Raw genomic sequence first — 26909 nt, forward strand, 5'->3', positions numbered from 1 at the left:
TATCTTCAATTTGATATGAGTAATGGCTAAAATAGGTGCGTCGGAGATGCATCTACGAACGCTAGGGACACTCTTGACTTTTTATGGTGTTGTGGAATAACACATAAGGGTGGAAAGAGTATTTCCCTATGTTTATTGGCTGAGTTATCAAATGGGTTGACCAGATCCAACTCGCTTTGATTCAATGGGCTAAAATATATAAGTGGACTGAAGTGGGTCGATCTGATTACTTCATGAGCTACTAAAAATGAGGCTGATCTAATTTCTAATGGGCAATGTTGTCCAATGGGCCAACCCGATCCATATTTCAGTATCATAGTTTTAATTTTATAAAAGGGATATAATGGACAAAAGCCACATAACATAAGTAAAAAGAAATCATAAACTTAGTTAAGTGATGTTTAAAATATTCATCAACATCCATATATATGAATACCACAAAAGTGTTTATGTAAAAGTAGAAAGTAACTCAATATTATCTCAAATAATTATCAAACTCCCTCTTCATCTCACAAACATTTCTTTGATAACATCATCTTGAAAATATATCTTCTCCTTTCTAACTTTTTTTCACTTGAAAACACACTTATACAATTATATCTTAACTCAATTTTTTTTTCCCCAAAATTAACTAAAGTTATTTTATAAATTATTTTTAATGGGCCAGCCCGAAGCCAGTTTGATCGGTTCGATCCGACCCATGAAAATATAGACCCGGTGGGCTGGATCCAAAAGATAGGGTCGTGTTTTTTAAAATTTTGTGCGATCCAACCTGTGTTAGAATATAGAGCTTGTGGGTCGGTCAAACGAGGCGGATCTACTTGAAAGTTCTATTTATTAGGTTTATAGCGTGTCGCATTTTTTTGATATGTCCTCCTCTAACTATATACCTTATTTCTTTTAAGAAAATTCCTTGTTTGAAAACTAGCAGTAAGTCTCAAGTAGAAACGTTGTGTATTATATTTATATGAATATTTTAAAATGAAATTCTACAAATAAATATTAAAGAAGAACTTGCTTAATTTATTACTATCTCATTAAGAATAATACCATAAAGACATATTTTTTGAGGTAAAGAAAAATATCATTTAAATATTTAGACTTTTTTTTTTTTGTATAGACTATTTATCGAAAAAATTTGCATTAATCCTATGAGACTTCATAAAATATTAATAAAAACATTTGTTTTAAAATTCGTAGGTAACAAAGTAGTGTTATGTATTACTCCCTCCGTTTCACAATGAGTGACTCATTTGGAATAAAATGGTGTCTCAAAATGAATGATCCATTTCAATTTTTAATACACTTTTTCCAATTTTACCCTCTAATTAATAAAAATTTCACCATTCTCAATACATGATAAGGTTACTATAGTAAAAATAATATTTTCTCTCTTACTTTTATACCATTTTCTTAGTCTGTATGAAATGGCATGCTGAATCATTCATTATGGGACGGAGGGAGTACATTCTAGCTTCGTTGTTGTTGTCTTGAATTTTGAAAATTTTCATTTTATTTTAACTGGACAATATTATGCTTCGCGTATGCACCTGCTATTTAGAAAGAGCTTCAGCACCATGAATCATCTATCACCATCGTCAACAAGAAGATTAGGATAACAACTATATGATAAACCTCCCAAAATATTGGAAATGCAAACAAATAGTGCTAAATCACTTTATTTAACAACCTTGGGAAAGTTACCCACATGTATCATCTAATTCTGTAACATAGCTTCCACAACATGTTGTTCCTATACCATCCACGGTGTGCTTGACAACACAAACTAATTGTTGGTTATGTTGGTGAATTTCTATGGAATGCTAATTAACTTTACCAATGTAACACACTTGTAGTTTTTTGAACTCATACAAGAAACAATGTTGAGGTGAAATAAGAGCAACCGTGAGGAAATCCCCTACCTCAGGTTCAATTTCAATAGGAATTCCAAATCTCGTAGACAATGTGTAGCATCCTCCAAATGCAATTGATGCTAGATCTCAAGGACAATAATTATTGAATCACAATCTTATATATGATACAATCAAGAAGTATTTTGGGATACAACTTAAATTTACGAGTAAGGATATACATATGACACTCTATCTAGAGTGTCAGACTAATTTACACATTCACCCATAGGTTACAAAACTATGGACTTTGCTGCATTTTTTAAGGAAGATGAAAAATCAATTATGGTTCAAATTGGAAGGTTTGTTATGTAGTGTGATAAGGAAAACCATAATAAATTTCACAAACTACAATTGCTCCCTATATCATTGACAAAAATTTTTTTATGGTATTCTACTTTACCACTAAACTCATTACAAATCTTGGACGATATGGAATGATGTTTCAATGAAAAATTCTATTGTCCTCCACTTGAAGTTACGACAGTCGATTTAATGAACTTGAAACAACAAGTAGGTGAACTAACTATTAACTTATTGAGAAATTCAAAAAGAAGGTTAACATATGTTATGTTTGATTTTTTGATGTTGAATATGCATCAATGACCATCAATGGCATGCATTCTCATCTAAAGTAGATATTGGTTGGACAAGACTTATGTAGAAGTATACCTTAAAACCCTAAGTGAAGAAGACAAAAATAATATTTTTAAAGATTTCTAAAAATCAGAAAGCTAAAATGTAGTAAGAATGTCGATGGAAGAAGTTAAAGTCATAGGGGAGGTCTGACGGGTGGTGGTCGGCGTCGATAGATGTAGTGGAGGTATAGTAGTCGAAGAAGGCTGGAGCCCCGGTGGTAGAGGACCTTGGGGCAATGATCCATAGGTACTAGGAGGTGGTTCAAGTGTCTGCGAAAATTTTTAGCAGGCAGCGCCTAACAACAGTATGTGCAAAGGCGTCGATCGAGTTTGATGGAAAATTTGAGTCCATCGAGCATTAAGTCTAATTCAGTCAGTTTGTGTGTATCAGACTTAGTTGTTTTGGTTCTTAAATCCATTTTTAATTGATTTTGTTTTAGGCATGTTAAGGATATATTAGGATTCATCGATTATAAATATGTATCTCCATCATTTTTGTCTTCACAACCTTTACAACTTCAGAGCTGAAGACAATGAGTGAGGTTAAAAATCATAGAGGAAATGGTAGAAATTTCTTGGAATTATTAAAATTTAGGAAACCCTTATAAACAATGTGGGCGTGTGTAATTCATATATAAAGAGTTTGAGAGATTGAGAAACACTTGGATAAAAAATAAGATTTGTTCATGGGAACTTGGGTGACTATTTTCTTGTAACTCTTTTGTAATCTCTTGTAATAATTTTAAAATTATAATAAATTACAGACTTGCTATATCCGCATAATAGATCGGTTTGATTGAATTAGGTAAACAAGTTTCTTTGTCTTCTTATCTTTTCATTTTTCTTCTTGTTTGTTATGGATTTTCCTTCACTTTTAGAAATTTACCAGGTTATTGTGTCTCTTATGGTTATTTTTTTTATTTTTATTGTTCTTTGTCCTAATCATCAAATTTATTGGTGTGTTTGAAGCTATCAAAAAGTTCATTAGATTTGTTATAGTTTTCCCAACACGTTCCATGTTTCAACAAATTAAATTTGAGATCATCACATATAAAACAAGTGGTCCATTAAAGGAAGAAGATATGTGTTAGCAGAAGAAAATATTGAAGCATGGTCTCCATCATTTATATGAAGGATTATGATGAATGTGTTTCAATCAATTTCACACTAGAAATATTAACAAATGAGATCATGAAAGGTAAAAATATATTTGTGTCTTGCGTTAAAGTTTGCTAAATGATATAGGCCAAACTCATCAAAAGATAGGATGGAATATGCATTTTATATCACAAAAGTTAACAAAATATTTGATTACTTTTTAAATATAAGAAAAATTCCTTCAATCGAGAACACAAAAGGCAAGATGTACTACAAGTGACACAAATCCTATTATCACACATCAACTAACTGTATCATATTTTAATAAGTATCAAAAGGCTATATAATAAATAATATTTGATATCGATTTGTTCCTAACCATGAATATAGTTAATATGTCTTTCTTAGAACAAATAGAGTTCAAGATGGCCGAGAAGGATAAGTAAAGGGTGTAACAAGTTTGGCATCCAAAACTCATATCAATTGAATTCCTACAAGAATATAAGTAAATAAGTAAAACATTTGTGCTCCATAGGTTGACCAGTGTAGTGGTAATTAAAAATTAGAAAATCACCCAAAATCAGACGACTTACTAAAAGCCTAGTAAAACAATATGATGCCATAAAAACATAAAATTCTCATTTTTTTTATTTACTTATTTTTCATTTTTCATATATTTTCTATGTTTTTTGAAGTAATCTCTTGCAATTATGTTACATTTATTATTGAGAAATCGGTGCCAAGAACAAAGTAAAAATGTGAGAAAGAGAGAGTTTCTTGATCAAAACAAGAAACCTTTCAATTCAAGAAGAAAAATGAGTGAAAAACACACACAAAAACACACACACACACAGAGAGAGAGAGAGAGAGAGAGAGAGAGAGAGAGAGAGAGAGAGAGAGAGAGAGAGAGAGAGAGAGAGAGAGAGAGAGAGAGAGAGAGAGAGAGAGAGAGAGAGAGAGAGAGAGAGAGAGAGAGAGAGAGAGAGAGAGAGAGAGAGAGAGAGAGAGAGAGAGAGAGAGAGAGAGAGAGAGAGAGAGAGAGAGAGGTAAAGTTGGTTATGATAGTTATTTCTATTCACTTTCTCACTTAGTGTTAATTAAATACAAGTGAATAACTACCATATCTCTCTCCTAACAAGTGAGAGAGCAACCTATTTATATACTACTAGCATATGTATCTAATGTATGATGATAACTATAATACATGACATATATATCTACAACGTTAACAAACTGCATGGTGTATTAAGCATGAACAAACTTCGACTACAACATGCATGAACAAACTTCGACTGGAGCATGTTAATTCGACTCTGTCGAATCCTGAAGTTACTCTTGTCGAGTTTTGAGTTTGATCCAAATACTAGCTTATGAATCCAAAGTTACATCAATTTTATATCGAGAAAGACCCATTGTACCATGGAACATTTGTGCATAGGAGACATATAAATAAGGATAGTTTCCCTAAAACCTTTAAGTCTGCATACTTTTTCTTGTTTTGTGTATCGTTAAGTTAGTGAGTGAGTAACAAAAAAAGTAGAGTAAGTTATGGTTAGATAGATCTCCCGTGAAATACTTTATATATGAGAGACAGTTAGAGATGCACTATACTTCCTGGAGTGGAACCTGAAAAATCACTAGATAATTTCTAACTTGGAAATCGTTAGATAATATCCAACAGTGAATTAATTGTGGTATGTAGAGATGGCAAAAATATATATACCCGCGGATATTCGCGGATAAAATCTGTCACGGTACGAGGCGGGTAGTTTAATAGATATCTGCAGATAAAATAAATGGATATTTAAATAACAGTTTATTAATGGATATGGATACAAGTTTAATGTTACTCGTGCCCGCGGATATCCTTATCCGTTAATAAATTATAAAAATTACTGAAATATTATTAGTTTATTATTTTCTATCTTTTCATTTTCTAAAAAACTAAAAAACTAGTCTCCTCATATATTCTTTGACTTTTTTTTTAAGCAAACCTTTATATTCCGTACAAACTTTATTGATCATTTCATATTTTATCTTCTTTTATACTTCATACCTCACTTCAACAATTTCATCGTCCAACCAACCAGTACCGCCTTTTCCCCGTCTAGCCAGTGTCATCTTTTCTACTCCTTCGTGGTCTGCTCTCCCACTATAACTCACAATCACAATATCATTATTTTTTTGTTAAAAATGAATTGTATGGATATTATGCTTTGGTGAAAATGAAGAAAATTAATGTGATGAAATTCTGTTGTTAAAATAAGAGAGATTTATATGAATGCTATATAATAATAACACCTTGTGTCTTTAAAAGAAGCTGAAAATATTTTTTCAAAACATAATTTTAGAAAAATAGTGTTATTTATGGATATCTGTAAATATTTGCGGATACTTTAAAACTCGCAGATTACCCGTTTAGCGAATATCCATACAGTTATAAAACAGATATGAATATCATATTTATTTAACGAGACAGACATGATTATCATACTATTCGTCTCCATGATCTTCCATCTCTAGTGGTCTGGATCGAATATCGGTCTCAAAGTCATAAGTGCAATATATCTTCAAAACCTTACAACTTTCTACAAATGATACACCGAGCATTTTGCATGTTTAACCTTAATTGATGTCATGTTAGAAATTGTTGATCAAATTGTATAGTGGCCATAATTTTACAAGAATATCCTACAAAACTCCAAATCTAGTACTAGATTAGTACTCCTCACTAATTAAATAATTCTCATGACATGAGTTATGATAAACTCTGTAAAAAAAGTTTGATAAACTGTCGGTGATTTTAAATCATTATTAAAATAACAACTAGTACATTATTTATTATTTCTTTTTTAATCCGTTTTAACACAAACATTATTAAGCATATGAATCATAACGTATACTGTTAGCGCATCATCCTCTATAAAGTTGCACATGGCAATGACGCTACCAACCGAAAACATAATCCACACTCTGATCAACAATATTAATATCATGAAATTAATTAAAAAGAAAGAAAAATGTTGAGCTAAAGGCTGCTAATGTGAAGAATTACTGCAGTTAAATAGTTGATAACTATAAAAAGTTCCATAAATGAATATAAAAATACATAAATTATAATTTAAAAAATATTTATAGAAATAACTATATATAAAAAATAGTTCATTTGTTATATATATATATATATATATATATATATATATATATATATATATATATATATATATATATATATATATATATAGTTTTTAATATTAAAACTAATTATTTTAATTTGTTTGAAAATAAAATATTTTAAATAAAAATAGAGAGATGAATGAAGCTTCGTTAATAGTAATGATTAGGGTATAACAACAGTCGACAAGGAAAGGTCAATTCAAATTTGTTAAGCTTCATCATGTGCTACTACTTTTAGTAATTGGCATCTCATGCACGTAATCTTATTCTTAACTTCATATTTGACTTTTCCAGTGATCTCTTGCACATGGATATTCTGTTGTTTTGATTCGTTCTTAAGGAACATTTGGCTAGTGCTTTTCTTTTGATTTGATAAAGATTGTTTCAAATTATTTAGCCAACTTGAAAGAGAGAGTAAATTAATCGTACGTTTCATAATTATTTAAGAGAGATAAGATAAATGATCAATTATTCTTTATTGGAATATAGTGAATTTTCATTCACCTTTTTCAAAGAGTGTGGCCTCTTAAAATAGAATATATTGATATTACTAAGAGACAAAATCATATATATATATATATATATATATATAGAAAAGGAAATGTACACTGAGAGTGAGAGTGTAAATTATTTTTATACTGTCCACTAATGACAATCATGTATCTTACCAAGTCATCTTTTAAATTATAAATTATTGATCTGATTGAATGTATGTGTAATATTTCTTTACACTGACAGGACACTATCATTAAACTCATATATATATATATATATATATATATATATATATATATATATATATATATATATATATATATATATATATATATATATATATATATATATATGATGAGGGTTATATTGACTCCAAGAGTAAGTTATAATAACTTACTCCACATCTTGACCATTAATTCTTTTCAATCTTATGGTTAAAAATAATAAGTCATTAAATGTGGAAAGAGAAAACTATTCCTTATTATAAGTATATTCTATTATAACTTTAGTTCATGTAAGTTTTTAATCGATTTTGATCATAAGAAATATTATTTATTTATTTTTTATTTTAGATTTTTCAAAATTAATTTATATTAAAATTTATAAACAACTAATTTTATATTTTCCTAACACAAATTAACTTTAAAGTGAATCAACCCTAATTAGTCAATTTTTCTAACAAAAATTGAGGAAGAAGATATTCTTTATTAACTAATTAATAGTTTACCATTGTTGATGAGAAAAATCAAACTCAAGTCTTAGTAGTTAGAAGACTAAACTCTTACCTCTAAACTAACATCTCAAATGACAATCAATCAACATTTCATTATTACTTAGTTAAACTAATGGAAGAAGAAGAATTGACGAAGCATTGAGAGAGAATTGAGCTCATTCATTTAATCTAATTGAGTTTAATGTAGAGAAACTCAATTTATATAATTGGTTTTTAAAAGAAAAGACGGTGAAAAAAAGTAAATAATTAAAAGATTAGTTATAACTAGCTAATAGTTTAGTTATTGAGCTAACTACAACTAAACTTAACCAAGAATTAATTAGTTTTAGGATTTAGATCTTAACAACTATTCTTAAGTTGAGTATGATAGATATTTACCATGTTAAGTAACTTTGTAAACAAAATAATTGAAGTAGATAGAGTCTTTGTAAAAAAAAATATGTTAATTACTCTTGATGATGAGATGGGAAGTAGGCATAACAAGACTTATTAAACCTTTTCACACATAAGATGGCACTCTACTTCTAAGTGTTTCATTCTCTCATATAAAACTGGATTGGATGTAATGTGCATTGCACGTTGACTGACACAATGCAAAGTTCTTTTCATCAGAAACATCGACCAAAGTAATTCACAAGTAGTAAAAATAATTATAAATAATATATTTTATGATAAAACGTTAACCTCAATTAATTAAAAACCGATGTCAAAATGACCTAGAATGTTCCATTTTAATTTTTTTTAAAGTTAAATCTTATCCCTCGGTTATTTAGAAACCCAATAGAAAATGCAGTTTAGGGTTTGAGTTTCGATTCCCAACTCCTACATTTTTCGTGCTTTATTTAGAACCAAAATGACGCTCTTATTCTATAAATCATCTTTGGTTTTCATGAAAATTGATTAATAGCTTATTTAATTAAATTGAACATAACTTTTATCTCAATTGTTTTCCCTCGGTTTTTTCTCCCAACCGGGATGTAAACTAAAAAAAATATTGTATTACGACATTAAAATGTTAAGTCTTATTAACTTTTCATTATTTTTCATAAACTTTTTGCGAAAGAAACCTCATTCTTCATCTTCTCCAAGGAGGAATGAAGCTCGAATAAGGAAATTTGAACCTCAAACCAACATATTTCTTTGACTCTCTCTATTCACGTTTCCGTTATGTAAATCTCTCTCCATCTGTACCAATAATGTTGTTATTGTTATCATTGTCGTTGTTTTTGTTGTTATGGTTTATGAGACTTAGGTTATTATGTTGTGTTGTTGTTTAGTGTTATTGTTGTTTTATTTAGATCGAATGTTCATTGTTGTTGGTTCTGTAGGATTTTTATGTTATTCTCAGAAGATGTATGCCAATAGATTAAGTAAAAAGTATAAGAATGAAGTGATTCAATTTCTTGAATTCACGGAAAAAATGTCTTAAGGGACTCAGAAAGAAACTGGATTATGCAAAAGGCTTGTGGGCGGACCTATTCCATGAGATCCTATGCTCGTACCACATTACTCCATATTACACTACCAAGGAAACCCTTTTTCCATGGTCTACTGGCGGCGGCCATGCTATCCGTAGAGATTGACACGCCCTCGTGCCAACGGTCCTAATTCAACAAGAGGCGAACGAGATAGGTTTCAAATGCACAACGTATCTGATCGATAAGTTGAGAGAAGCTGCTCATGTCCGTTCGCTTCCAAGCACATGGTCTCCATGAGATATAATTCCAAGGTTAAATCGAGAGAGATGCAATAAAGCAACATGGCACTACAACATTTTGAGTCTACGACAACGCCTAATTTATGGGAGGTAAAATAACTGTTCTCGTAGAGTGTAATAGAGAACAAATTATACATTCTGTTGCAATAGGATATATATTTTTTGTAAATGTTAAACAACGGCCGAAAACTGTTCTTATATATGACAAAAGGGTAATTTTTATTAACAATATTTTAATACAATAGTAATTATAGGAGACCGTTCTCCTAGGTTTAATTAAAATAAATTTTATTCGTGAAAACTTCTTCTAACTAGAATCGAAAAGTAGCTCTTGCTAGATTTTTTTTTTTTGGAAAAAGAAATATGCCCTCTGTCATACCCCAAAATTTGCCCTCATATATTTACGAACGCCATTTTATTTCGAATAAATGAACTGGCACAGTTGGTAAGAATTTGAGCATGAAAAGCACAATAGTGAGAGATCTCTGGTTCGAATATCACTTCTAACATTTTTCTCTTTTACTTAATTCTAACTTTATTTCACTATTCTTCAAAAAAAATCACAAAAAAAAAATGTTTTTTTATATTTAAGTATTATTTTCGCATTTATTATTTATTAAAAATACCTTTTTCATATTTCATTCAAAAATTATAAAATAAAAAGATTTTGTTCACTTTTTTATTTAAGGGTAATAATATGTTTCATAGAAAGAATCATGTAATTGATTTAAAAATAATCACAAGATCAAAATCGAATAAAATTGATTTTTAGACCTTTAATTATCTTTGATTGATTGAATTGGTTATTTCCCTTTTTATTGACCTAGTTTGACTGATATAAATAGGTGCATTCTTAATCATAGAAGAGGACATTTTTTTCCGACCCTATTCTCTGCTAACCCTATTCTGAATTTGTACACATTCACGCACAAACCCTCTCTCTCATTAACCTATACAATTTCAATCCTCCCACTTTCTCCTTTACAGTAATAGCTAACAATTACATTCTCTAACCTTCACTTACATATTCACAGGTCTTTCACAAGTTATCACCACAACATCTCCCCATGTTTTTCATGAACCATCATAAAACTTCTTCCATATACATGTAGCCGAAAATCATCATAAACTCATCACAAACAACTTCAAACCCACTACTTACCTTCGGTCATTATACTTCTTACTAATCCAATCTTACACCAAAAACAAAACCTTCAAATTCTCACGTCAACAAACACCATCAAAAAGTCATAAATTCAACCACATCACACTCAGAAACCATCACTAATACAAACAATACAAATTGCACCAAGTTTCTTATTTTCTTTATTGCAGATCGAACCAAAAGAAAGAAAGCGGGAATCGATCGTATTCATCGGAGATCCCCACCGTCGGCGTTTCAGCCGTCCGTCGCGGACTCCACCGTCAACCACTGACTTACGAAAGTTTCAACCGCTCCAGCCTGCACATCGCACAACACAAAGCATCCTGTTCAAAGCTCAGTTTCGCACAGATCATCATCGTTCATTCAAATCCAGCCAACACACTGCGATCTCACGAATCCACCGACGCCAAAACCGAAAAACAGATCCGAAGCGACCTCCACGCAAATACGTCGCTGCTGCATCTACGTCGGCAAGGCCTTCCTCCGCCGTCAACGCCCGCGGATCGAATCTCTCCGATGAGAATCACCGCTCCGACACCGCTTTTGTTAATTCCGATCCGCTGTCACTGTAAGTAACCATCTTATTTCCATCTTTGATTGATGTCTTTGTTTGTGTTTGGCATACATATTTTGGAATCTTAAAGAAGGGAGAAGAAAATTGATATCGAATTGTTGTTGTTTCATGCTTGGCTACTGTAAGCAGAGAGAAAGAATTGGGAACACAAAGGGGACGAAAGAGAATAAGTTCTTGCCTTTTGATTTTTGTTAATTAAGTCAAATTGCCACTTGTCATAATTTGTTTGGTTAGAATTAAGTTGAAAAGGATTAAAAAAGAACCTGACCACTAAAGTGGTCCGCCTCTGTTCCACTTTTACTGTAATTTTCTTTATGTTAATATTTCCATCTATTTATATTAGGTTAGTGTAATTATCTAGTTTAGTTAGGTGGGTTGGTTATTCAAAAGATTAATATAGCTATTTAATTTTGTAAGTATCAAATAATCTAGAAATCAAAAATACAAAAATATTTAATTAGATTATTTAGTTTTAATTTCATAAGATATAAAAATACAAAAATATTTGTTTTAATTTTAGGATTTAAGATGATTTTTAGATTTTTTTTGTTAATTTTGATTCATATTTTACTCATATTTTGTCATTCTCTACCCTATTTTTTTCGAGGTACATTCGAGCTGTTCATTTGTTCTCGTGGATATCTGCAAATTCATCCTCAATCTCCCACACTGGATCCTACGGTTGATCAAGATACTCCGACTACAAACCATATCAGATCAAATCAAAAGCTAAGTCCTATTTCATATTTATTTTAAATAATCATTCTATTTTATTTTGTTTTTATTAAATTAGGGTTAAATTTGATTGCCCTTGAATTAGCCATACACTCACTGTATTTTATTCTTCTGTCAATTCTCAGATGGTCAGAGTCAATGCTTCAGGCTACCTCCGACTATCAACCTTCGTCAATCGAAGCTAAGTTTCTTTTACCATTTTTCTTTTATTGTTATTTTATGGATTAGGGTTAACTATGATTGCTTCTGAACCGATAATGCACTCACCCCTTTTGTTTATTCTTTCTTTTCCAATTTTCAGGGTTTGTCGAATGCCAAAGCTACGTCAGTGGTAACCCTAAACCCTAGCTCTATATTTTATGTCTTTTATTATTACTTATGTCAAACCCTATTAAGGGATCCGCTGGTTACAATTTCCCTCCCCCATATTATTGTTTCTTGCCTTATATTATCTGCGTGGTTAGTAAAATAGGGAGTGGCAACCATGAATTGAATTTAGAATCGCTAATTTACAAGATAATATAATTGAATATAATCACGTGATTGGTGCACACACGCACGCTTTTGGGTAACCTCTCTGTTGCCTTGTTGCCTTGTTGCCTTGTTGCCTTGTTGCCTTTGTGTTTTTGCAGAATAAGCCTCGTCCCTCGAATTCGAGGATACCTCAGCCATGTTGCCTAGATAAAAAGGTCACGACCCTAATGATGCTGCCTTCGATACACAAATGACCTCGACCCTCGGATGTTGCCTACGGAAAAAGGCTGAGGTATCTTCTGGCTGCCTACGAAAAGGCTTATTCTGATCCTTACCTTAGACTACCTGCCCTTCTATGGCATGGGACAGTCTTATGGCAAAGGATGCTTCGATGACCCTTCAACCTCCAAACGAAAGGCTTCCTGCCCTCTTATGGCAAGGATAGACCCTTTCATTCTGAAAGGCAAAAAGAGACCTATCATCTGAGTTTAAGGTAATTGCCCCTAATTGCCTTGCAATGCTCAAACCTTTTTATTATATTCTTTCTCATAATTTTTCAAAAGGGCAACGCTTATTCACAAGCTAAAGTCCCTATCTCTTTCATCTACACTTTCTAAACAAATGAGCAAGCAAAGCAATTAAGAGCCCATGGAAAACCATGGATGCAAAGGGTGCCTTACACCTTCCCTTTGCATAAATTACCCCCCGAACTCAGATTTCTTAAAAGGTTTTTTTCTGTTTCTTTTTGCCTTTCCGAATATAGTTTGGATAAAATAAAAGTCGGTGGCGACTCTTGCTTACCGCGACATTTCGATTGATAAAAAGTCAGTTCACCGTATTACAGAACTGGCGACTCTGCTGGGGATTTCCGATTAAGAGGGGTTACCTTAAAAGTTTAGGATTCACCTTAAATGTTTTCTATTGTTTGCTTTGTTTGTTTTATTTTTCAGGGGTGTTTTGGGAATTAACTGATGGACGAATCCTATTCCCGGATTCAAGAACACTTAAGATTAGGAGTGGCATAGTCATGGCGACCTCTTTCACATATGTGGGAGATGAGTCAATATGAAGTTCACGCTTGAGTTAGGACTCCATAGCATATGCACACCTTTCTCAAATGAGGGGGGTCTATGTATGTGTCTGTGGGTGCGCCGGAGCTCAAGGACCTTTAGTTACCCTTAACCCATCCTGGCCTTTAGGAACGTAGTGGGGGGACTACCCTTGACAAATGTTAAGGACTAGTCGCTACCCGATACTACAATTCAGATAGGTTCTTTCTCAAAGTATCATTGCATGGTGCGAATGCATCATGTCCGAGGGTGCTTTAGAAGGGCTGACAATTCTGGATAACTTGTAGAACCCGTTGCTGAAATCTCCTTATCCATAGAAATACCCTTGGGAAGGACACCTGATCAGACTCCATGCAAGCCTTAAGCCAAAAATTGTGTGACTTGTGTGACTTGTTTGTGTTTGCTACTAACCTTCATTTCCTTGCAGGTTTTGTTAAAAGGACTTTTTTTGTCCTTACTATCTCACACTATGCCAAATGAACTTCATCCGCATAACATCATGACATCATGACATCATAAGCATAACATGATTTAACTAACCCTTTCAAGGATCTCAGGAATTTAGGGCGCGCGATTTCAGGTGCTCTTATCAAAGACTGAATTCCTCTCAAGGGGCAAGAGGATTTATTTTCCTCTGGCCACGTACCTTCCAATTCAGAGACTCAGTACCTATCAAGGGGCAAGAGGATTTATTTTCCTCTAGCCATGTACCTTCGAATTTTCATAGGTATCCCGAATCAGAGGCGATGAACCACTCGATATGGTGAGCTCGATTCTCAAAAAAGGATGTTCAAAGATAAAATTCAGAATTCTTCAGACAAAGACGCAGCCAATCATTTTCTAACGTCGCAAACTAAATTTCCTATAGATCCTTGAAAACATTGCATTTGCATTCATAACATCGCATAACAGGTTTCTCACAATAGGTATCTCATCCTCTCTTGCTGTTTACTTCAGCCCAAATGGATTTCGATCAATCAGGCGAACACCTTCAGGCTCAGAGCATCTGATCTCAAACTTTGATTCTGAACTCAGCCAAGGGGCAAGAAGAATTAAAGGCACTCCAATTCTTGGGGTACAACTACAATGCGAGATGCGCTTATTATTCGAACAATCCTAGTTATGGTGTAAATGATGGTAGACCGTTGAAGCGTGCCATTAAAGATTTAATCATGACACTCAAATCAGAAAAGACCACGACAATGAAGTCACGACAACTAAGTCACGACAACTGAGTCACGACAACAAAGTCACGACAACAAAGTCACGACAACTGAGTCACGATAATGGAATCACGACAACTGAGTCACGATAATAGAATCACGACAACGAAGTCACGACAACTGAGTCACGATAATGGAATCATGACAACTGAGTCACGATAATGGAATCACGACAACAAAGTCACGACAACTGAGTCACGATAATGGAATCACGACAACTGAGTCACAACAATCAATTCACTCATATGATCCAGATGCTCAGGGCAATCGAGCCAACGAATTCTAACATCTACTATAAACCCAATGTGAGGTGCGCGTACCATTCCAACAGTCTTGGACATTACACAAACAATTGCTGGACATTAAAGAATAAGATTCAAGATCTGATCAATGACAGAGAAATCAAATCCAACCCTCCTGAAACCCCTGTGGTGATCACCGCTCCTATGCCTAGTCATGACATGATTGATTGACGTCTCGACGGACGAACTTTTTGATCATTAGATCTACTTTCATTTGCAATTTCTATTCTGTTTGTTTAAACATTCAAATTATGATAGACATTATCTGTTTTAATAATCATCATCAGTGCATTGCATATGTTTGTCTTGAATAAATTAGTTCGTTATCACTCATTTTAAATTATGTCTTTATTCTGCATATGTTTTTGTGATACTCAACTCCTGCTAAAGTTGTAAGCCTTTTGAGGGAGGATGACGAAAGCGATACCGCAACCTCATACAGTATGCTTTTGAGCAGACTATGCTGACGATGTACAGGCATTGTTTCAATTCCTAAACAGTGGAGATATAAGGATGTTAATCCCTCGTCAACCCCTTTAAGCCTAAGAAGTAGAAGTTTCTTTTTTGTACTAAAACCCTTGATCATAACCTGGGGCAGGGTAGTTCTCAGTTAATTTGGCTGTGCATTCTATTATAAGAGAATCATTCAGTACATTTTTCAACAAAGGGTTCAATCACAAGCGTTCATCCGCATACATCAAAGAAGTGTTGGAAATGTCAGTCAAAAACCAATGATGGTTCATCGATCATTAAGCAAGGCAGTCAATATCTTTCGAAAAGAGAAAAAAATGAATGAAAATACATATACAAGGAAAAGCCTGCTAAGTCAAAAATCAAAAAGATGACTTAGGCAAAACACAAGGCATCCCGCTGACTGTAAGCTCAAAATAGACAGTTCAGGCAAAAGTTAGGGATATCAAAAAGATGAAAAAAAGAGAAGTCAATAAATTCCTGAACCACACAATGTTGTGACTACCAAAAGGAAGAAGTGACTGCCATCTCAAAAGTTCTCTTTGCTTGTGAACCGTCATCATTATCAAAGGTGCAAATCCAAAAGTCTCTTGGAACCTGAATGCATAAGTTGAATTAACTGAGCTTAGGACTGAAGATCATCACGAAGAGGGGTGGGTACAATCAAAATTTGAGCCTTTATCTTTTGTTTCTTAAACCGTGAACCAAGCCACGTTACAACCCTCGAAAGTCCTAACTGAAGCATGGTTAGTTCAAAGGCATACTGTCACCAAAAGGGTATCCCGACTCTTTAAAGTTTACTACAAATGTTAAGTTGATATCCTGTTTTTCACAAACATCACATTATTACAAATAACATGTTTTTACGAACATCACGCTTTTACATCTCTTGTTTTAATGTTTTTTCAAAACTCAAGACAAATGTATGCATCGCATCTCATGAATTCATTATTAAACGTATTCTGCTACATAATTTCAAATGTTAGCATCAGAAAGAACTTGCACAGGGTACAACTAATGACTGAAAGCTATCCCGACAGACAAGATTACTCCGAGAAGAAATGTCTCCTACATATACAAGAGGCACGACACGCTTTGCCCAATCAATCTGGGGCAATCCGGTCAAGAATCTCTCAAATGCCAAAAAGTTAAGAGGCGTACATCCCAAGTGGGTTTCAAACTATTTCCCGATCAATCTGGGGCAATCAAGTCAAGACTCCGAGAATCTTAAAAGCAAAAACAGTCAGAGGTATCGTCCTAAGCTTATAATTACTAGGGGTATGTCACCCATAGGGCATATCTCATGAAGTCCTCGCGAGGCGAATCTTTCCAAATTTCTGGGGGCAAATCTACGCAAGTCCAGTTTGATATCTTCGATCAATACTCATTGGCATGTTCTAATCAATACAAATCCAGGAATGGCAAGTGCTATAATATCGGGGGCAACTGTCAAGACACCTATGTCTCCCCACCAAGCCAAGTTCACAAGATCATATCCCCACAGAGCAATCCTTCAAGAAGATATCTTCAAACATACTCGTCCCGACCAATACACGGCTCCCCAACAGAGTTGACATCTTCAACACCACCGACACTTTGTTCTTCTCCAACATGGCTTACTAATATCTTTCATCCCCAGTCAGGATCCATCAAATTACTATTCATCCCCAAGCAGAAGTCATAAATCCCCGGCTACATCTCCTCAAAACAAGATCAAATCACAATGATACAGAGATTTATTTTCTCAGAACAACATCAGTCATGCATCATATACATCACACGCATATTCATACATTGCAGGCGGTTATAATTCATACATAACATACAAAACGTTCCATTTATTTTGAGAACTCCATCTCATTCATTACATACATCATAAACATTGCATAAAACTTACATTGTTACCAAGTGAATATTATCTGACAGGTACATTACAAAGATTCGAATCTTATTCAAAGCCTAACGCACGGCACTCCAGACATCTGCGGATGCAAATCGGATTAGTCTAACGCACGACTTATCCATCAACCTAACGCACGGTTTTCCAGACATCTGAGGATGCAACTGAGAATAGTCTAACGCACGACTTATCCTTCAGCCTAACGCACGGTTTTCCAGACATCTGAGGATGCAACTGAGAATAGTCTAACGCACGATTTATCTTCGACCTAACGCACGGTCTTCCAGACATCTACGGATGCAAATTGGGTAGTCTAACGCACGACTTATCCATCAACCTAACGCACGGTTTTCCAGACATCTGAGGATGCAATTGAAGATAGTCTAACGCACGATTTATCTTCAGCCTAACGCACGGCCTTCCAGACATCTACGGATGCAAACTAGAAATAGTCTAACGTATGACACATTCTAACTCTCGAGCTTATCAAGTCAGATGGCATCTTTAAGCCCATCTCTAAACAACTACTTCTCAAACACTTCAGTCCCAACATCTAGGTGGCATCTTTAAAGCCCATCTCTGACAAAAGTCCCTAATTCAGCTAGGGCAAATTTCTTGGTATTCTAGTGTTCAATCATCTTCCACCTTCAGATACCGACTGGCATACAAACCACTCTACATCTTCAGGTTTAAGATAATTGAACAGGGGCAGCTGTCATACCCCAAAATTTGCCCTCATATATTTACGAACGCCATTTTATTTCGAATAAATGAACTGGCACAGTTGGTAAGAATTTGAGCATGAAAAGCACAATAGTGAGAGATCTCTGGTTCGAATATCACTTCTAACATTTTTCTCTTTTACTTAATTCTAACTTTATTTCACTATTCTTCAAAAAAAATCACAAAAAAAAAATGTTTTTTTATATTTAAGTATTATTTTCGCATTTATTATTTATTAAAAATACCTTTTTCATATTTCATTCAAAAATTATAAAATAAAAAGATTTTGTTCACTTTTTTATTTAAGGGTAATAATATGTTTCATAGAAAGAATCATGTAATTGATTTAAAAATAATCACAAGATCAAAATCGAATAAAATTGATTTTTAGACCTTTAATTATCTTTGATTGATTGAATTGGTTATTTCCCTTTTTATTGACCTAGTTTGACTGATATAAATAGGTGCATTCTTAATCATAGAAGAGGACATTTTTTTCCGACCCTATTCTCTGCTAACCCTATTCTGAATTTGTACACATTCACGCACAAACCCTCTCTCTCATTAACCTATACAATTTCAATCCTCCCACTTTCTCCTTTACAGTAATAGCTAACAATTACATTCTCTAACCTTCACTTACATATTCACAGGTCTTTCACAAGTTATCACCACAACATCTCCCCATGTTTTTCATGAACCATCATAAAACTTCTTCCATATACATGTAGCCGAAAATCATCATAAACTCATCACAAACAACTTCAAACCCACTACTTACCTTCGGTCATTATACTTCTTACTAATCCAATCTTACACCAAAAACAAAACCTTCAAATTCTCACGTCAACAAACACCATCAAAAAGTCATAAATTCAACCACATCACACTCAGAAACCATCACTAATACAAACAATACAAATTGCACCAAGTTTCTTATTTTCTTTATTGCAGATCGAACCAAAAGAAAGAAAGCGGGAATCGATCGTATTCATCGGAGATCCCCACCGTCGGCGTTTCAGCCGTCCGTCGCGGACTCCACCGTCAACCACTGACTTACGAAAGTTTCAACCGCTCCAGCCTGCACATCGCACAACACAAAGCATCCTGTTCAAAGCTCAGTTTCGCACAGATCATCATCGTTCATTCAAATCCAGCCAACACACTGCGATCTCACGAATCCACCGACGCCAAAACCGAAAAACAGATCCGAAGCGACCTCCACGCAAATACGTCGCTGCTGCATCTACGTCGGCAAGGCCTTCCTCCGCCGTCAACGCCCGCGGATCGAATCTCTCCGATGAGAATCACCGCTCCGACACCGCTTTTGTTAATTCCGATCCGCTGTCACTGTAAGTAACCATCTTATTTCCATCTTTGATTGATGTCTTTGTTTGTGTTTGGCATACATATTTTGGAATCTTAAAGAAGGGAGAAGAAAATTGATATCGAATTGTTGTTGTTTCATGCTTGGCTACTGTAAGCAGAGAGAAAGAATTGGGAACACAAAGGGGACGAAAGAGAATAAGTTCTTGCCTTTTGATTTTTGTTAATTAAGTCAAATTGCCACTTGTCATAATTTGTTTGGTTAGAATTAAGTTGAAAAGGATTAAAAAAGAACCTGACCACTAAAGTGGTCCGCCTCTGTTCCACTTTTACTGTAATTTTCTTTATGTTAATATTTCCATCTATTTATATTAGGTTAGTGTAATTATCTAGTTTAGTTAGGTGGGTTGGTTATTCAAAAGATTAATATAGCTATTTAATTTTGTAAGTATCAAATAATCTAGAAATCAAAAATACAAAAATATTTAATTAGATTATTTAGTTTTAATTTCATAAGATATAAAAATACAAAAATATTTGTTTTAATTTTAGGATTTAAGATGATTTTTAGATTTTTTTTGTTAATTTTGATTCATATTTTACTCATATTTTGTCATTCTCTACCCTATTTTTTTCGAGGTACATTCGAGCTGTTCATTTGTTCTCGTGGATATCTGCAAATTCATCCTCAATCTCCCACACTGGATCCTACGGTTGATCAAGATACTCCGACTACAAACCATATCAGATCAAATCAAAAGCTAAGTCCTATTTCATATTTATTTTAAATAATCATTCTATTTTATTTTGTTTTTATTAAATTAGGGTTAAATTTGATTGCCCTTGAATTAGCCATACACTCACTGTATTTTATTCTTCTGTCAATTCTCAGATGGTCAGAGTCAATGCTTCAGGCTACCTCCGACTATCAACCTTCGTCAATCGAAGCTAAGTTTCTTTTACCATTTTTCTTTTATTGTTATTTTATGGATTAGGGTTAACTATGATTGCTTCTGAACCGATAATGCACTCACCCCTTTTGTTTATTCTTTCTTTTCCAATTTTCAGGGTTTGTCGAATGCCAAAGCTACGTCAGTGGTAACCCTAAACCCTAGCTCTATATTTTATGTCTTTTATTATTACTTATGTCAAACCCTATTAAGGGATCCGCTGGTTACAATTTCCCTCCCCCATATTATTGTTTCTTGCCTTATATTATCTGCGTGGTTAGTAAAATAGGGAGTGGCAACCATGAATTGAATTTAGAATCGCTAATTTACAAGATAATATAATTGAATATAATCACGTGATTGGTGCACACACGCACGCTTTTGGGTAACCTCTCTGTTGCCTTGTTGCCTTGTTGCCTTGTTGCCTTTGTGTTTTTGCAGAATAAGCCTCGTCCCTCGAATTCGAGGATACCTCAGCCATGTTGCCTAGATAAAAAGGTCACGACCCTAATGATGCTGCCTTCGATACACAAATGACCTCGACCCTCGGATGTTGCCTACGGAAAAAGGCTGAGGTATCTTCTGGCTGCCTACGAAAAGGCTTATTCTGATCCTTACCTTAGACTACCTGCCCTTCTATGGCATGGGACAGTCTTATGGCAAAGGATGCTTCGATGACCCTTCAACCTCCAAACGAAAGGCTTCCTGCCCTCTTATGGCAAGGATAGACCCTTTCATTCTGAAAGGCAAAAAGAGACCTATCATCTGAGTTTAAGGTAATTGCCCCTAATTGCCTTGCAATGCTCAAACCTTTTTATTATATTCTTTCTCATAATTTTTCAAAAGGGCAACGCTTATTCACAAGCTAAAGTCCCTATCTCTTTCATCTACACTTTCTAAACAAATGAGCAAGCAAAGCAATTAAGAGCCCATGGAAAACCATGGATGCAAAGGGTGCCTTACACCTTCCCTTTGCATAAATTACCCCCCGAACTCAGATTTCTTAAAAGGTTTTTTTCTGTTTCTTTTTGCCTTTCCGAATATAGTTTGGATAAAATAAAAGTCGGTGGCGACTCTTGCTTACCGCGACATTTCGATTGATAAAAAGTCAGTTCACCGTATTACACCCTCGTTAAGATAAATATCAACCGTTCCTCTTCCAAACGATTTCGCTCCTATATGAAATTCATAGCGCGCTAAAACAAAAATTTTCGTTCCCACTCTGAAATATAGAGCGCTAAAACAAATTATTTCATTCCCTGTGCTGAAATTGAAACTCAAAATTCTTCTCCCCCAAACTCGTCAAACCTTCATCTTAACCCTTTTTTCCCTTCTCCATTAATTCTTCAGAATATGTGAACGATTATTCTCCCAAACCCTAACCCTAATCTTTTCTTCCCTTCTCCTTCTTCTCGAACCCTTCAACTTGCATACACATAATTAGGATTTATCAAGGGTTTCACAAAACTCAACTACTTCACAGAATTATGTCATTCAACGGCTTCAAGAAACATTTCAATCAAAGGTTTGATGTAAGTCTCTGGCGACAATGATTTCCATGGAAGGTGCAAGGGTCATAGCACGTTGTGAGGTGGATTTTTCATTTTCAGGATGTGTAAGACTTGTCGCTTCGGTAAGAGTTTCCTTCAACTTGCGTATAATCTCCCCTTCAATTTCCATCCAGTACTTTGATTCACAATAAAAATTAGTTATTTTTGCTCTAGCTTATGATTTAATCAATTTTTCTTCTTCTGTTTTATTTGCTACGGAAATAACCTTGCTCTGCCTTGCTGGAACTACAATTAGCTAAGACAGTGTGCTGTCTGCTAGAACTACTTGTAGTTGAGTGAGTATGCGAGAGTTAAATTCTTCTCGGTAACAACAATTTAGTGCTACATTATTATTTTGAGAAATTTGTGTCTACTGATTTGGAGTTGTGGTGCTTATTGAGTCTACTGACTTTTAAATTAATTTGTTTGTTTTGTCTTTTTTAGTACTTTATTGTACTGTGAAAAAAATGATGCATAGAATTTGTTTGTGAATATGATAACTTATTTGAGTACTTTACTATACTGTGAAAATGACAAACATTACTTATAGTATTTGAAAAAGAAGTTAACTTGGACGATATATCAGTTATAGGAGATTCACCTTTCAGTCTCTATAAACCACTCATTTTTATTTATATATATTATTACTTTCATGTTTGGGAAAGAGTAACTGAATTTCAAAGTAAAGAAGTTCAGAGTTGTTCATTGCGATAGTAAAATTTCAAAGTAAAGTTCAGAGTTGTTCATTGCGATAGTAAAATTTCTTCTCAACATCCAACTCACAATTTAAATTTAAGTTCAGTTATAGGAGTTTCACCTTTCATTTTTATTTTCTATAAAGTAACCGAAGTTGAGAGATTTTCTTTTTCAGTATTGACAAATGTTACTGCTCATTGTGATTGTAAAAGATGTGTCACACTCTTTTGTATCTCATGGTTGCTAAGCAGCTATGACGGAAGTGTTTTATATGAATGAAAGTCTAGCTTTAGACAACTCTTCTCTGCACTTATTAACCATCGAATGCTCGATGTTGGCACAGATGAAACCATTGGTTTTTTGTTGATTTTGGCACGAAACACATAGAGTGGAATGGCAGTGAACACATAATGGTGGAGTTTAGGCTATCCATGTCTGGTTTAATCAAATTTGAGAGCGAGAACATCTTCTTCCATTCTGAGTGGAAGCCGTTGAAAGTGGTTTGCAAGCCTCTGAGATTTGAATGTGGTGTTTTATTGGGAGCTTTAGACTGCATTAGATTAGATATGTCAGTTCAGTTTTAAATTAATTGTTGTTAGTTGAATTCACATGTATTCTAGTTTACTGTTAAAGTGCTTCATCTCTGGTGTGTGATTTGATATAACAAAATGTATTTAATTCAAATTCTTAAGCTAGATGCCTTAGAAATGAAAGGTATTTAATCTGACTCTGCACTTCCCCTGGTTCATTGTAAGTGTAAACTTGAGGCATACAATGGTAAATATAGTGATACATGTTTGTTAATGGATCACCTTTTCAATATGGTCCTTTGAACCTCTCGCTCACAACAGAATCAATGGAAAGTTTTTCCAAAAGAACGGAACTTCTTTCTTATAAGTGTGGGCGATTCAGAGTTTAATTTTGTTGAGGTTTAGTTTAGTTTTCTCGATGTTTACTTTTGTTGTGGTTTAGTTTTTTCTTATTCAAATGTTTTGTATTTGTCTTTCTAACTTGAAAATTAGAAATACTTGAGATGATTTAAGCTGCATACACATTTGTTTCTTGCAGTGAGTATTCTATACAATTGAATGCTTCACGGTTAAAAGTTCTTCAAGCTCGAGAAGATTAGTTTAATAAAATGAAAGAGGCAGCCAATGAACTCTTGAATGTGAGTGGTGATCCAGAATTTTATAGAAACCACTTAAAAGAACTCATTATTCAGGTTGGTTAGAATTTTAATATTGTACCTTGTAGTTATAACATTGATTTTTTCACAAATTTTAATAGGAACTTATAATTTTATGAGAATATGTAATTATGAATTCTCCTAATTATAGTTTTTTCTTCGTCATAAAAACAGTGAATAACAGTAACGGTATCGGTACCTTCCGAAATCATTTTGTCGTGGCCGTTGAAAATACATTTGATGCACGTTTGGATGTATTGTTTTGTAACAAACTTCCAGAGGTATGTTTTTCTCTATAAAATAGATTTTTTGCTTATTTACATTTCTCATAGAGATTTTCTTGTTCTTTGTAAGATGGTATCATTTAGATTACGTTTTTTGCTTCTTAATTGTCTTTATCACTGAGATTCAACTAGAAAGCTAGTTATTATCAAGATGATCATTGTTTTTCTATAATCTTCATTGTTATTGTTCTTTTATAATTTTCACTGTTATTGTTCTTATATAATCTTCACTGTTAAAAAACTTTGGACTTTAATATTGAAATTAAATACTTGAGGTGAATTATGCACTGCGAGGGACAACTTTCTTGGACATATAACAGGAATAAGGGACTGTATAAAGGTTCAAAAGGGACCTAAGAATTAAGGTTTAGTTGAATTAGTTGTATAAAGGGTCAAAAGGGACCCAAGTGTGATATTTCTAAAGATCTATGGTGACCAATTTATCTTGGGTAGTTGCCTAATTTAACTAGCTCTGTGCTGTTTATACAAATTTTTTGCATTAACATTTCAATGTAATACCTTAATGGATGTGTTATCAATGTTAATTGAATTATTTTTCTGCTTAAAACTTTGTCTTTAACCTGATACCAAAACCAATTAATATAAAACATTAAAAATAATCAATGATGGCCATAGATTTTTGAGTTCATGAAATGCTACTGCTCTGACATGTGTTAAGGTATTGACGACAATATTAATATATTATGACTGTTTGTCGAAATGTGTTGTTGTTGTTCTACTTTTACTTTCAGTATCTAACTGTTTGTGTATCAAATATTCTTTATAGTAATTAAAATCTTCAATCAATTGTGTATGAAATTAGGTATTTAATGTAGATATATACCTATGTATATGCATGACCATGTTTTCTAAGTAATGTTAATTAATTCTTGGATTTTTATTTCAGGCTTGAGGAACCAGTGTTGGTGATGTTTTCATTGTATCATATTGTGCTTTTCATGACAAAAGGATAATACCCATTTATGAGTTTAGAGTACATGAATTTTGTGCACCGTGAACATGGTCTTTCTAGTGAAAATAACATCAAGTGAAAACCACCAAATCTCAATCTACTGAGGATGTTGGGAACGCCTTGATTTTCAACCGGAGTTTAGTGAAATTCATGTACGAGTTTGACTGTCAATTATGGTGAAGCTCTTTTTTTGCATTTTGTTTTGTTTCTAGACAAATTTTCATCTGTTATTGATATTACAGCTTCTGAAAGAAATTAAAGTCGGATTTGGTTTCTTTTGTATATATCCCTGTACAGATAGGTTATTTACTATCATATAAAGTAGCCTTTGCATGTCAAGATTAAGAAGGAAATGGGTATAAAAAATATAAGATCATTTTTAAAATTTGTTTTGAATGTTATTATATAAAAATATTGTGAATGATGGTTGATATTTATTACTATAATAAAACAAAATGACTTCATATTTCTTAAAAAAAAAATATTTTTGCAACGGTTTTAAACTGTTGCTCTAGCATAGAAATCGTTTTTCTAACCTGTGGAAGAACTTAAGATATGGATCTACAAGAACGCTTTCAAATGACCTACGGCTCCAAGTCGTTGTTATATCTTATTAAACAGTTATTCCATAAAATAATTCAACTGCAACGGTTTTTAAATGGCAACGGTGTGAACCTGTTGTCGTTAAAAACCGTTCTCTAAAGAAAAATCTAATACAACGGTTATCATAAGGCGTTGTCGTTAGGCCAAAAACCGTTGCAAAAGGATACAACAACGCCTCGGTTCGGCACGGTCTGAAAACCGTTCTCGTAGAAAAAGGCAACGGTTTTTTAAGATTTTGCAACGGTTTTCTAGCGTTGCTGTAAACTCAAAATGTTGTAGTGTGGTTTTGAAAGAAGTAGTTCTACGTGTACAACAGGGAAAGCTACAACCTAACTAGAAAAGGACCATACTGTATATATGAAAAGCTCCCACATGGAGCATACAAGTTGCAGAAACTCGAAAGGTCGCTTTTGCCTAAAATCTGGAATGCTCTTCATCTTAGATATTATTACAGTTAGAATTATTTGTAATTCTCTATTAAACATCGTACATATGTATCTTTGAACAATGGTTAAGTGATTTATTTCTGATAGGGATGCCATTTCCTGAAAAATATTTATATGTTGTAATTTAAAGCAAAGATCATTGTTACCCCTCGTGGAAATATCTCATTGATGGACTTCATAGCAAAGATCCCTACCGCCTCTAAGGGAAATATCTCCTTGCTGAACTTCATAGCGAAGATCCTTTCCATCCCTCAGGGAAATTTCTCATCTCTGGACTTCATGGAAAAGATTCTTGTTGCCCCTTAGGTCAATATCTCATTGTTGGACTTCATAGTGAAGATCATTGTCGCCTCTCAAGGAAATATCTCATCGCTGGACTTCATAGCGAAGATCCTTGTCGCCCCTCAAGGAAATATCTCATTATTGGACTTCATAGAAAAGATCCTTATTGCCTCTCAAGGAAATATAAATAGGCTATCTGGTTTCTCGC

The 26909-nt window shown here is 33.8% G+C and overlaps 1 long non-coding RNA gene across 3 annotated transcripts; it reads left to right on the forward strand.

Annotated features, from left to right (window-relative positions):
* Positions 1 to 10149: 10149 nt before the first annotated feature.
* Positions 10150 to 25652, forward strand: LOC131638906 (uncharacterized). Of its 3 annotated transcripts, none has more exons than XR_009294800.1 (4): positions 10150 to 23495; positions 23996 to 24149; positions 24288 to 24394; positions 25305 to 25652. It is a non-coding gene; the product is annotated as an uncharacterized LOC131638906 (long non-coding RNA). The 3 variants fall into 3 exon arrangements; XR_009294801.1 differs by having other exon boundaries at positions 10151 to 22314; positions 23271 to 24149; XR_009294799.1 differs by having other exon boundaries at positions 10152 to 22314.
* Positions 25653 to 26909: the final 1257 nt, after the last annotated feature.

Source organism: Vicia villosa, linkage group LG1 (genome assembly GCF_029867415.1).
Source record: "Vicia villosa cultivar HV-30 ecotype Madison, WI linkage group LG1, Vvil1.0, whole genome shotgun sequence".
In the NCBI taxonomy this organism is placed as follows: Eukaryota; Viridiplantae; Streptophyta; class Magnoliopsida; order Fabales; family Fabaceae; genus Vicia; species Vicia villosa.